Genomic DNA, 12,125 nt, shown 5'->3' on the forward strand with positions numbered 1-12,125 from the left:
AAAGTACATTGAAGAAAGAATGCATCAGCCCCAAGAACAGTGAAACTAACTAAAGCGGGTAAGGAAATGTAAACCCAGGATAACTTCTATGAAAATAGTCCTAGAAAGAAGTCTGTGTATGTGTGCACACGCAAAATGTATTAAACAGCTGGAAGATATTAACGATAGGGTACTTTTTTTTTCTCTCATCAAGAAAGAAGATAATTTTTAAACACCAGGGAGGAAAAACTGTACAAGAGTATTCATTCCAAAAGTAAAACAAACTAAACATACCCAGTGTTCCTTTTCAGTGACACTAAATGTTTCAGTGACATAAACAGTTCAGTATTTGATGGCGTTTAAGGGAAGAGAATCGATTTGCCCTTGACTCTTGGAATCTCCCCTTGGAGAGCCATGCCTGCCATAGGACAGATTTCCTATTCTGTGCGTCCAGTCAACCTGTCCCAGTCCTTCATTAAACACTGTTTATTTAAACATAACTTTCTAAACTCTGTTTTTCCTTGTTAAAATCAAAAACAAACAGAGACCAGACCAGACAAAACCAGTTTAGGCATACAAGCAGAGCTTAATTTAGCTTATTTTGCAAGGCTAACTTGACCTGGGTTATTTCTTGTGTATGCCTCTGGGAATCATGAGCACAACTTAAACTGCTTTCCTGGTTTGATATGAGCTAACCACTGGCCAATTCCCTATCATTTGGGAGAATTCTAATATTGTAAACAATCGATGTGAAGAATGAGCAGTCACTGCTTTCTCATTATAGAAGCTGCTTCATAACCATAGTATCTCTGAGCCTCCTTCTGTGTTTTGGTTTGCGAGCTCCCGGTTTGCAAACTGTCCTTTGTGCTGTGTGCACGATAAATTTTTTACTGATCACCACTTCAGTGATTCATCGGTTCTACTTTGGCTATTTCTGAACCTTTGATGTTGTTTAGATAAACTTGATAACACGGTTAACAGGACTTGGAGAAAGAGGGAGGTGTGGAGGAGTAGGCAGGGGTGCCGATGCCCTCATATTACGTATTGGTAAATAAGAAACCAACATCTAGAGATGAGGGATTGAGAAACAGAAGTTTAAGCACGTTACTTAAATTTTCAAAATGCCCAAAATAAGAACCGGTCATTAAAAACACAACCAGGGGCACCTGGGTGGCTCAGTCGGTTCCGTGTCCGACTCCAGCTCAGGTCATGATCTCATGGTCCATGAGCTGGAGTCCCACGTGAGCCTCTCTGCTGTCAGCGTGGAGCCAGCTTCGGATCCTCTGTCTCCCTCTCTCTCTGCCCCGCCCCTGCTCACGCTCTCCCTTTCAAAAATAAATAAACGTTACAAAAAATAATAAAAAACACAACCAACAAAATCAGGAGGAAGGGGTTGGAAAAGGAGATCGTGTCAGTGAATCAAACTGTAGATTTTCACGTCGGTGATTAGTAGATAATTGCTGAAAACCAAGAAATCGTGAAGCAGAGGGAGAAGCACATAGTTTAGAGCCGCAAGACAGCATGACTGGCACTAAGCGTCCAGGTGGCTTACCTGTGAGCAGGGGGACTAGGGATGCGGAGCAAGGCCGAATCTCCACATTGTTGGAATTTTAATGGTTTAATCCAACATTGTTTAAACGTCTCATTGCTTAATTGTTTGAATTTCCGCATGCATCTTGAAACAATCCAAAAACGGTGATGCTCCCACCAAAAAAAACCAGGGAAATTAGGAAACACTGGCCCACTCCGCTCATCAGCACTGGCCATCTTGCTCCTACTTTAAAACTTCTTCGGGCAGGGAACTCGATTCCAAGAGGCAGATTTTTCTGTTTGGAGCCAATTTACATTCTTCCGCTTGTGCCAAGACAGAGATGATGTCTGTGTGCCAGCCCGTGGATCAGGCTAGGAGAGGGGCGGCAGGGAGAGTCTGATGCCATTTCCAAGGAGATGCAGGCTGACGCTGCAGGAAGCGAGATTCAGCACGAGGCAATCAACTGCTGTGTAGACGCTGCCCAGCGCTGCCCTGGACGGAGCCCTGCTCTGGCCTCGCGGAGTTCTGCGGCACTGGGATCCCCGGGGGGGACAGCGCCTCCAGAGCGGTGGGATCCGAGCAGGGACTGGCACCAGGCGCAGGAACACCCTTCCTCCAGAGGTGTCCTGAGCTTTGAGCATGAACAAGGCGATCCCCAGCTGAAGAGGCTTGAGAGGCTGGGCTGCGGTTGAAGTGGAGTGAGACCCCCAGGGACACCTAGAAATCACCTGGTGGGACTTAGAAGGGAAAGGAGCTGCAAATTCTGATATATAAGTTGAGTAATAAGCAGGAATCATTTGTGTATGTGCTGTAAACACAAAAGACCTTGCTTGTAACGCACCGGCTGGGGAGGTCTGGGGGAACCTGTATTATATTTCCCCTGCATTCAAATGATCGTTACCACCCTATTGTGCACAGACTCAGTGTCACAGCACTTGGGCTTTATCTCGGTTTGTTTGGGGCTGCAAAATGTTTTCTTTGGGTCCTATTCCGGCTCCACAATGCTGGCCTTGCTGCCCAGTGTGGTCCAGAAACCAGCAGCATTAGCAGCACCTGGGAACCTCTTGGAACTGCACCATGTCAGGCCTCACCCCAAACCTACTGAACCAGAATCTTCATTGTAACAAAATCCTCCTGACCCCCACTCCTCGGATGTATCTGTACATTAAAGTATGAGAAGCCACGCTCTTGAGGAGTTCTTAACCAAGCCGTTTTTAGAATCCCCTGGATGCCATGAAAACATGTAGCTGCCTGGGCCCCACCTCAGTGCAATTAAATCAGAATCTCTAGGTGTGGAACCAGGTGGCAGCGGTTTATAAAAGCTTCCCGGTGATTCTAATGGTCAGCTAGCATTGAAAACCTTTGCTCAAAGGTTCAGCCTGATTAGATGTCAGGTAAGCTTTTTATCACAACTGCCCTCCTCCCAGATTCAAATATTCATCACTTCTCCTCCTCTCTACCATGGGCTTACCTCCTTCTGGCTCCCTTTTTCTCAATAAATGGTTTTTTGTCCAGTGATAGATGGGAGTCAGCCATGGAGGAAGGTAGGAACTGAGCTCAGCTGATAAAGTGGAGAATGGAAAGGCTGGCCCTAACACCAGCAAACACTTGTGTCCGAGTGATGGGGAGAATTATGAAGGACCTTGATGTCTGGGCAGAAAAGTTCATTTGAGGGTGGGACAAAGGGGAGCCATGAAAGATTGGAGAGGGGTGGAGAGAACGGAGAGACAGAGAATATGATGAGATTAAGTTTAGTTTGATGGAGTGAGTCTGCATTGAAAATACGTCTTTATGGGAATGCAAGCTGGTGCAGCCACTCTGGAAAAGAGTATGGAGGTTCCTAAACATAGAACTACCCTACGACCCAGCAATTGCACTACTAGGCATTTATCCATGGATAGAGGGGTGCTGTTTCGAAGGGACACAAGCACCCCAATGTTTATAGCAGCACTATCAACAATAGCCAAAGTATGGAAAGAGCCCAAATGTCCATCGATGGATGAATGGATAAAGAAGATGTGGTATATATACACGATGGAGTATTACTTGGCAATCAAAAAGAAGGAAATCTTGCCATTGTATGCTAAGTGAAATTAGTCAGAGAAAGACAAAAATCATATGACTTCACTCATATGAGGACTTTAAGAGACAAAACAGATGAACATAGGGAAGGGAAACAAAAATAATATAAAAACAGGAAGAGGGACAAAACAGAAGAGACTCATAAATATGGAGAACAAACAGAGGGTCACTGGAGGGGTTGTGGGAGGGGGGATGGGTTAAACGGCTAAGGGGCTTAAGGAATCTACTCCTGAAATCATTGTTGCACTATGTGCTAACTAATTTGGATGTAAATTAAAAAAATTTTTTTAGGGGCACCTGGGTGGCTCAGTCGGTTAAGTGTCCGACTTCAGCTCGGGTCATGATCTCGCGGTTCGTGAATTCCAGCCCCGCGTCAGACTCTGTGCTGACAGCTCAGAGCCTGGAGCCTGCTTCGGATTCTGCGTCTCCCTCTCTCTCTGCCCCTCCCCTGTTTGTGCTCTCTTTGTGTCTCAAAAATAAATAAACGTTAAAATTAAAAAAAAAAAAATTTTTTTTAAAAAGACAATACATCTTTACCCACTTTAAACCGGATGCTGAGATTCAAACTGGCCACTCAGGAATTCTCAGAAAACTACTTACCGAGGTGTTTCCCATACAGATATGCTCTGGAGCCAATAATGAAATCCAATAAAGGCTTGCTAATCACACTCTCTAATGAATTCTAAGACTACCTGCTCTACAGTCCAGAGATGTATATGGTCAATAGCTGTGTTAAATAGCCTCAATTACTTACATATGGTATCTAATTTTGGTGTTAATCGTACCCATTAACCCACACAGAATAGTTTTAAATTTCTGCAGGATGGTTAATGTGCCAATTACTCTGAGGCCACTAAACCACATTTTCCTTTGCCCTGAAACGATTCAACCTTCTGGATAAATGACCAAGAAGTCTAAATTTCTTCCTCATGTAAATGCTCCATAATATCTGTGAATTAAAGCTCAAAATCAACCCTACCTGTGTTTCTCCATCACCAAGGTGAAAGAGAAGGACATTTGTCATTTGAGCTATAGGAGCTTCAGAAGCCAACATCTCCTCCAGCTAATCAAGTCATCTCCACTTACCAGACTAAATGGGCCCCAAATGTCCATATTTTTAATCCTTTGCTTTTGTGGGCATCTATTGTTAATAGGCTTGAGGCACCACCTTACTTCTAATGGCATATTCCGATGGAGGTGATTGATATGGTTGGATCAAAGACCGCCTACACCAATAATCTGATCAGAAGTAGGAGGCAACATAGAAACTGAAGTTGTATTTGCCTCTATTTCGTTGCACACCAGGGCTTAAGGAGATACCATGGTATGTAACACTCATAAAACAAGTTAGACTAGATATTGCCCGGGTCGCCTGGGTGGCTCAGTCGGTTGACTGTCCCACTCCAGCTCTGGTCATGATCTTGCTGTTCGTGGGTTCGAGCCCCACTTCGGGCTCTGTGCTGACAACTCAGAGCCTGGAGCCTGCTTCGAATTCTGTGTCTCCCTCTCTCTCTACCCCTCCCCCACTCGTGCTCTCTCTCTCTCTCTGTCTCTCAAAAATAAATAAACGTTTAAAAAATTGAAAAAAAAAAGAATATATATTGTCCAATATATGTCTGATAGAGGATTTTGAGGCCTAGAAAATACAGCGAAGAGCTCTTGTCTTGTGTGTTCCTATTTCACACAGAAGGTATCACTTGCTCACCTTACAAGGATGCAGGAAATCCTTAAGTCACTATCCTGTGATGATGTCAATCAACTTAATGTTAGCTCTAATGACAGTGACAGCTGGTAGCCTAGGTGATGAGAACATGATAAGCATAGAGATGCCCTCTGTCATAACCACTAAAGCCAAGTGAATACTGCACCAGAAAATTTCCTTTGAAAACCCCATTTAGAACATACTTTTGGAAGGCCAAGGTTGCTTTTTCGGCAGGACATATAGCTTTCAAAAAATCCAACAATAATAATATATGTTTGCTGAAGAAAAACTTATAAATATAGAGAAGAATGAACAGAAAAGAAAATCATCTAAAATACCACCATAAGATAACCAATGTTATTATTTTGGTGTTTCCTTCCAATCTCTTAAAAATGCACAGCTACATATCACACATATATTTCTTACCTTTCTTCCCCACCCCCCAGCCACTAGTCCTCCAGCTCAAAGGCACTGTGAGTCAGGCCTTCACTTGACGCCTCCTGATGTTCAAGCGGTCCAAGGGGGCTGCCATGGTTCACTCAAGGAGGGACAAGAGGCTAGCCTCCCCAGTGACCCTTTCCCTGGAGCAGATATACCCTCCCCCAAAGAAGGTTGGAAGTCCTTCACTGCATGATTCAACAGTTGCTTTAGTCATATGGGGAGAGAGGGAGAAGCTGATAAGCAGCATGCCTGGCTTCCTATACTTGTACTGTACCGCTCCTGCCATCTGCACTAGGACCATTGGGTGCCCAGGCCCCACAGCGGACTCCATTAGTGAGGTCGGGGGATCAGGGTTCGTTTTAGGCGCTCGGGTGACTGTAATGTGCAGCAGTGAGAAAGACTGGCTAGGTCTTCCGGGCTGTGCCATGTGAACTTCACTCATACCTGAATTCTTCCCTCCTCTCCCTTCTCTTGGTTTCCCGAAACTCCTCTTTTTCCCTGGAGTACACGGCCATTCATCCTCTAGAAATAACAAGCTCACTAAGTCCCCCCCCTTTTGCAAATTTCACAGCTTGCGCGCTACCTTCAGGTCGCTGTTCTTTTTGCAGTTCCTGTTGGCTCCATCAGGGGCAGCAGTGAGCACAGGGCTCAGTGATGGCGGACACAAGCTTGCGGGGGTTGAGATGGAGACCCTGGCGGTATGAATTCAGTGGAGTTCTGATTGGTTTAGAAGATCTGAAATTATAGACCTGACCTTTGTGAGGGTTCGTTTCCTTCCTGAGATACTGACTTCTCCCTGCCCGGAATTGTATTCATTTCCTTGCATTAAATTAGCAGGAAAATTGATAAACCCAAGTGACTTTTTTGTTTCTCCTTGGTCCTGGGTGAGGGCAATGATGGAAGGCAATCCACCGTAAATAAACCTGCGTATATCCTGATGTTTTTCCACTTACACGGTGAGGATTTCCCCCGTGTCATTAGATGTTTTTGGAAAATACGATTGTGCACAATGATAAATATTTTACATATATTTTGCAAATTGTGTGCCATAATTTTTTTAAACCATCCCTCTACTGTTGGACATCTAATTTATTTGCAGCTTTTACTCTTATCAAGAACTGCTATGAGTTTTCTCACATGGAAATCCTTGGCCCTTTCACAGATCATTTGCCATGAACCACAAGTGCCTCATTTCATCCTTTGGACACTCCTCAATGCTAAGGGCAGGAGTGGCTTCACATGTGGCCCTTAAGACAAGCTTGTTCACTCATGGTTTAGATCAGCTTTCACTGGGGCCCAGAAAACCTGTCTCTTTAATATTAAGCTATATGAAATCACAAGATTGTGCCAACCCTGATTAGCATCTATCGTAAGCTCTTTGCTCTATAAACAGGCATCTCGCATTTTGTTATATTCAACTTCTGACGTGCTATTAGCAGAAACCATTCAGGCACTAGCGAATCAAAACCCAAGTAATCGTTTTTTTAAAAACACGTCGCAATGAATGTATCCTGAGCACTTATTCATAGCAACAGCAACAAAGTCCCCTATTCAAATGATGTCCTTTCTAGAGGAACCACCTAACAGATCCTAGGCGGTAGTAGGTGTCAGCTCCCTTCCTGGTGCTCCTGGTGATGAGGTACACCACTGTATGCAATCACAGCGTCAAGTCCCGACATGATCGGGTACAAACTGCACGCACATGCGCACGCACGCAGGCACACACATGCGCGTGTGCACACACTCACACTGTGTATGTAATGATGGTAATGTCCTAACAGCTACTATGAGAATCAACTGTTGATTCACCAAGAGAAGAACCAAGACAGAGGGGACTTACATACCAAAGCTACCTGACTTGTGCCTTTGGGAGGACAAAACCTTCTGGAAATCACCATTAAAGCTTTTAGTTTTACCATCACAATGAAGCAGGTTCAATCCACGTGGGACTTTAGGCTCAGGGTCGTTCATGGAATACAAGTTAACTTGACCAAAATGCAGATTGAGTCATTTTACAGGCATACCTTTATTGCGCTTGGCTTTGTTGTGCTTCACAGATACTGTGCTTTTTTGTTGGTGGTGGTTTTGTTTTGTTTTGTTTTTTACAAATTGAAGGTTTGCAGACTTGCTTCGGGCAAGTCTACCGGCGCCATTTGCCCAACAGCAGTCACTTACTTCCTGTCTCTGTGTCACATTGTGGCAATTCCTGCAGTGTTTCAAACTTTTAAATGACTACTATTCAATTGCTGCCATCTCATGATAACGTTTGAAGAGATGAGGAGTTGCTCCTTATGGGTGAGCAAAGAAAGTGGTGGCTTGAACTGGAATCTATTCCTGGTGAAGACGCTGTGAAGACTGTCGACATTACAACGAAGGATTTAGAATATTACATAAGCTTACTTGATGAAGCAGTGGCAGTGTTTGAGAGGATTGACTCCAATTTTGAAAGAAGTTCTACTGTGAGTAAAATGCTATCAGACAGCATCGCATGTGACAGAGAAATCATTTGCGAATGGATGAATCAACCGATGTGACAGACTTCACTGTTGTCTTAAGAAACTGCCACAGCCACCCCAACCTTCCGCAGCCAGCGCCCCAGTCAGTCAGCAGCCATCAACATCAAGGCAAGACCCTCTACCAGCAAAAAGATGAAGATTTGCTGAAAGCTCAGATGTGGGTTAGCAGTTTTGGCAAGAAAGTACTTTCTTTTAAAGTTTATTTCTTTTGAGAGACAGAAAGCGCTAGCGGGCAGGGAGAGAGGGAGAGAGAGAATCCAAAGCAGGCTCCATACCATCAGCATGGAGCCCGATGAGGGGCTCAAACTCCTGAGCCACGAGGTCATGACCTGAGCTGAAACCAAGAGTCAGATGCTTAACCAACTGAGCCACCCAGGCGCCCCAGTAAAGTATTTTTTAATTAAGGTATACACAGTTTTTCAAAGACCTAATACTATTGCAGATGTAACAGACTACAGACTAAACAGTATAAACATCATTTCTATATGCACTGGGAAACTAAAACTCATTTGACTCGCTTTATTGCAGTGTTATGGAACCATGCTGGATCACTGGTGGAAAACGTAAGCGGCGCTTGGAGATCTTGGAAGGCGGGAGGTTTATTTTACACCAGCAGGCTCAGAGGAGATCCTTCTCCAGAGATCGGAGTCCCGAGCACAAGCGCAGGGGACAATTTATAGCCCGTTGCTTCCGCATTGGTAGTAATTTGGTGCACACGGCAAGCAGGGCAGGAAGAACCCGGAAGAGGAGTGTCTAAGCTAGAACTAGAGCTTACGTTAGTCCCTTCGGCCATCTGATGGTGCATAACTTTATTTTCCCAACAGCAGTATTTGCTTTATTGTGGTGGTCTGGAACCTGCAGTGTCTCCGAGGTGTGCCTGTACAGTTTTCAGTCCCCCGATATCATCTGTTTAACCCTGTTTCCAACACTTGCCATGTGGCTACAGCATCCGTCTTCCCCACCTCACTCCCCCGTGAATACTGGCTTCCAGTGACTTTCTCAAAGGTTGTTTACTGTCCTTTGCTGCTGGAAACTAGTCTTATTTCAAGTGTGCAGGAAAATGTGAATGGTGATGTTTTCTCATGTCAAATTTACCATTTGGAATCTTATAGCATAGATGTAGAACAGCACACCTTTCAACCATGTCTTCTCTTGAACTTTCAGACTGTAGATGTAGATCAATTTTAGATGTGATTTCTTTCAGTGTCGGCTGCACCCTGACAAAGAGTCAAACTCTAGTCAGGCCCCTGAAACTTCTAGGTCCGTGTATGTACTTCCTTGCAAAATCCGGTTCTAGCAAGAACCCTGCTAAGTCAGTTTAACCAGAACCCCCCACCTTTGATATCTGATCAGACCTCAATATCTGATGGGGCCCCTCATCCTCCCCCCCACCCCCGCCCCCCGGCAGGTGATGTCTGATCACCTCAGCCTGCCTGCAGCAAGAATCCTGTTAGATCCATTGAGGCTGAATCCCCCTCACCCCTGATGTTTCCTCAGTAATTTTTCATCCACTGACCCCCACCCTGCTCCTTGGTTACAAATTCCCACTTGCCCATGCTGTATTTGGAGTTGAGCCCCATCTCTGTCCCCCACTGTGACATCCCATTGCAGTGGTCCCTATACCTATCACGATGGCCCTGAATAAGGTCTCCCTTACCATTGTTAATAAGTGTCATTGAATATTTCTTTAACAGCTCCTGCCTTCCACACACTGTCACCAGCAGGGAGGCGAGGCAAGGGCCAGCAGATTGAGAAGAATGGTACCATCCACACAATGAATGGCTGTTCCTTGTCCAGTACAACTTAAGACTGACCGGGAAGAGCTCGGCATCATCTCACCAACGGAAGGCAAGACAGGATGTCAACTGGGAGGGCCAATTGTGGGGCTTGAAAGCCATCTGAGGAGAAAGGAGCGGTCACCTCCAGTGGACTGCCTGACATGTGGCATAGAGCCTGCAAGAGGTTGGGGAGACCTTCCTGGATGCAAGCAGCGAGGGCACACGGGTAAAGGGTGCCTGCCACCACCGTCACGCTTCAATGCTGCAGACCAGAGGTGATCCCATAGTCCGAAAGCTAACACAAGAGATCTAAGGTTCAAGTCCAAGGGTTAGCTGTGAGGTGACTGTCAGTGGCCCAGAGCTCTGCACTTGTCCTGTGTGTGATGTGAGAGTCGCTCCAAATCAATGTCAGCATCATTCCAGCGACTCATTGTCATTCTGGCCAGTGAGAGTGACTGGTCAACCAGGGCCACCCCTCAAGCCCTGGGGCTACCCCATAGGCGGAGTCTCTGACTTCCTAGAGGCATCTAGTCAACCCCTTACAAGGGGCTTTCCCTGAACAGAAGCAGCAGGAACCGGGCCCACTGTCAGCCCAGGCTGGTCTCGGGCATTGGGCAGTGACTTATGGATCTGTGAGGTGCTTCTGGCAACTGGAGCCCAAATAGGACTGGTTTCAGCTTGGGGTGCCCCGCCTGGGTCACACTGCTGATCCCAGCTAGTCCCAGGCATGTGAGGGAGACTTAGCAATAAAATTTGAGGAGCGCCTGGGTGGGCTCATTCGGTTAAGCATCTGCCTTCGGCTCAGGTCATGATCTCACAGTTTGTGGGCTTGACCCCACGTTGGACTTTGTGCTGACAGCTCAGAGCCTAGAGCCTGCTTCTGTGTCTCCCTCTCTCTTTGCCCCTCCCCCGCTCATACCGTCTGTCTCTCAAAAATAAACAAAAAAATTAAGGAAAAAAAAAAAAAGAAAATTTGAGGAATTCACTCTCAAACAGGGTAGGTCACCTTTTTTGTGTAGAAAGGGTCAGAGAGTAAATACCCAAAACTATTGGGTAGTTGGTCTCCTCCTTTCTGGTTTCTAGATTTCTTTATATATTAAGGAGATGAGCCCTATTCTGTAGTTGTTGCTATAGTGGTCTCTTTGGGTCAGTCAGGCTAAGTGGTTGATGGTGTTGTTCCAATGTCTGAGATACCTCATAGTTGTTTGAGTGGCGTTGTCCAGCAGGCGTGTGAAAATACAGGTCCGGAACTCAGGTGAGAGGCCTGGGTTGGAGGAATATATTTGAGAATAATCGGTACAGATGGCATTTGAAACAATGAGATGAGTGCAGTCCTCTAGAAAGGGTAGATAGAAGAGGTCATCAAAACTGAGCTGTAGGGCATTCCAGAATGTAGAGATTGAGGAGGACCAACCAGCAAGACACAGAAGAGGCTTTCGGTGACGTAGGAAAGAATGAGGCAGAGTTTTTTCTGGGAAGCTAAGTGAGGAAAGCATTTCAAGGAGGAAGGAGACTGTCAAATACTTGTAGGGACTGAATAAGGTAAGAATTCTTGCTGACAACTGATAGCTGGATTTGGCAGCATGGAGACTGTTGGTGACCTTGACAGGTCTACTTTCAGTGTTGGAGACAAAAGCCTGATCTCCAGAGAGTGAAGTAATTAGAGAAATACAGTAGGCTGCTGGGCAGTGGGAGTTAACTCGACGTCTGAGGTTATAAATGTACAGATCTGTCCGAGCTGTCGTGTGTTTTTCACGAACCATATCGAACTGCTCAAGTGCAGGCAAAGCAGAGGCAGAGAGCTGTATTTAACCAGGGCTGCCCCGGGTGTCTGAAGGAGGCAGTTGAGGATGTATGGATTGACGGACCCAGGGATCTAAGCTGAAAAATGAGAAGAGTACTCTATAGTGAAAAGGTGGTAAAGCAATGGTTTGGAGGTCTAGGTACAGTCAGAGCCTAATGTATTATACTCACAAATACAACAAATATACGTACATCACCCTAGTCTCTTCAGGGTGAGTTCCACACAGGCTTGATGTCCATCTAGGTTATCAAGAAGTACAACAAGACTGGGTAATATTTCTTAAATTTTATTC

The sequence above is a fragment of the Panthera tigris genome, chromosome B4 (genome assembly GCF_018350195.1).
Source record: "Panthera tigris isolate Pti1 chromosome B4, P.tigris_Pti1_mat1.1, whole genome shotgun sequence".
In the NCBI taxonomy this organism is placed as follows: Eukaryota; Metazoa; Chordata; class Mammalia; order Carnivora; family Felidae; genus Panthera; species Panthera tigris.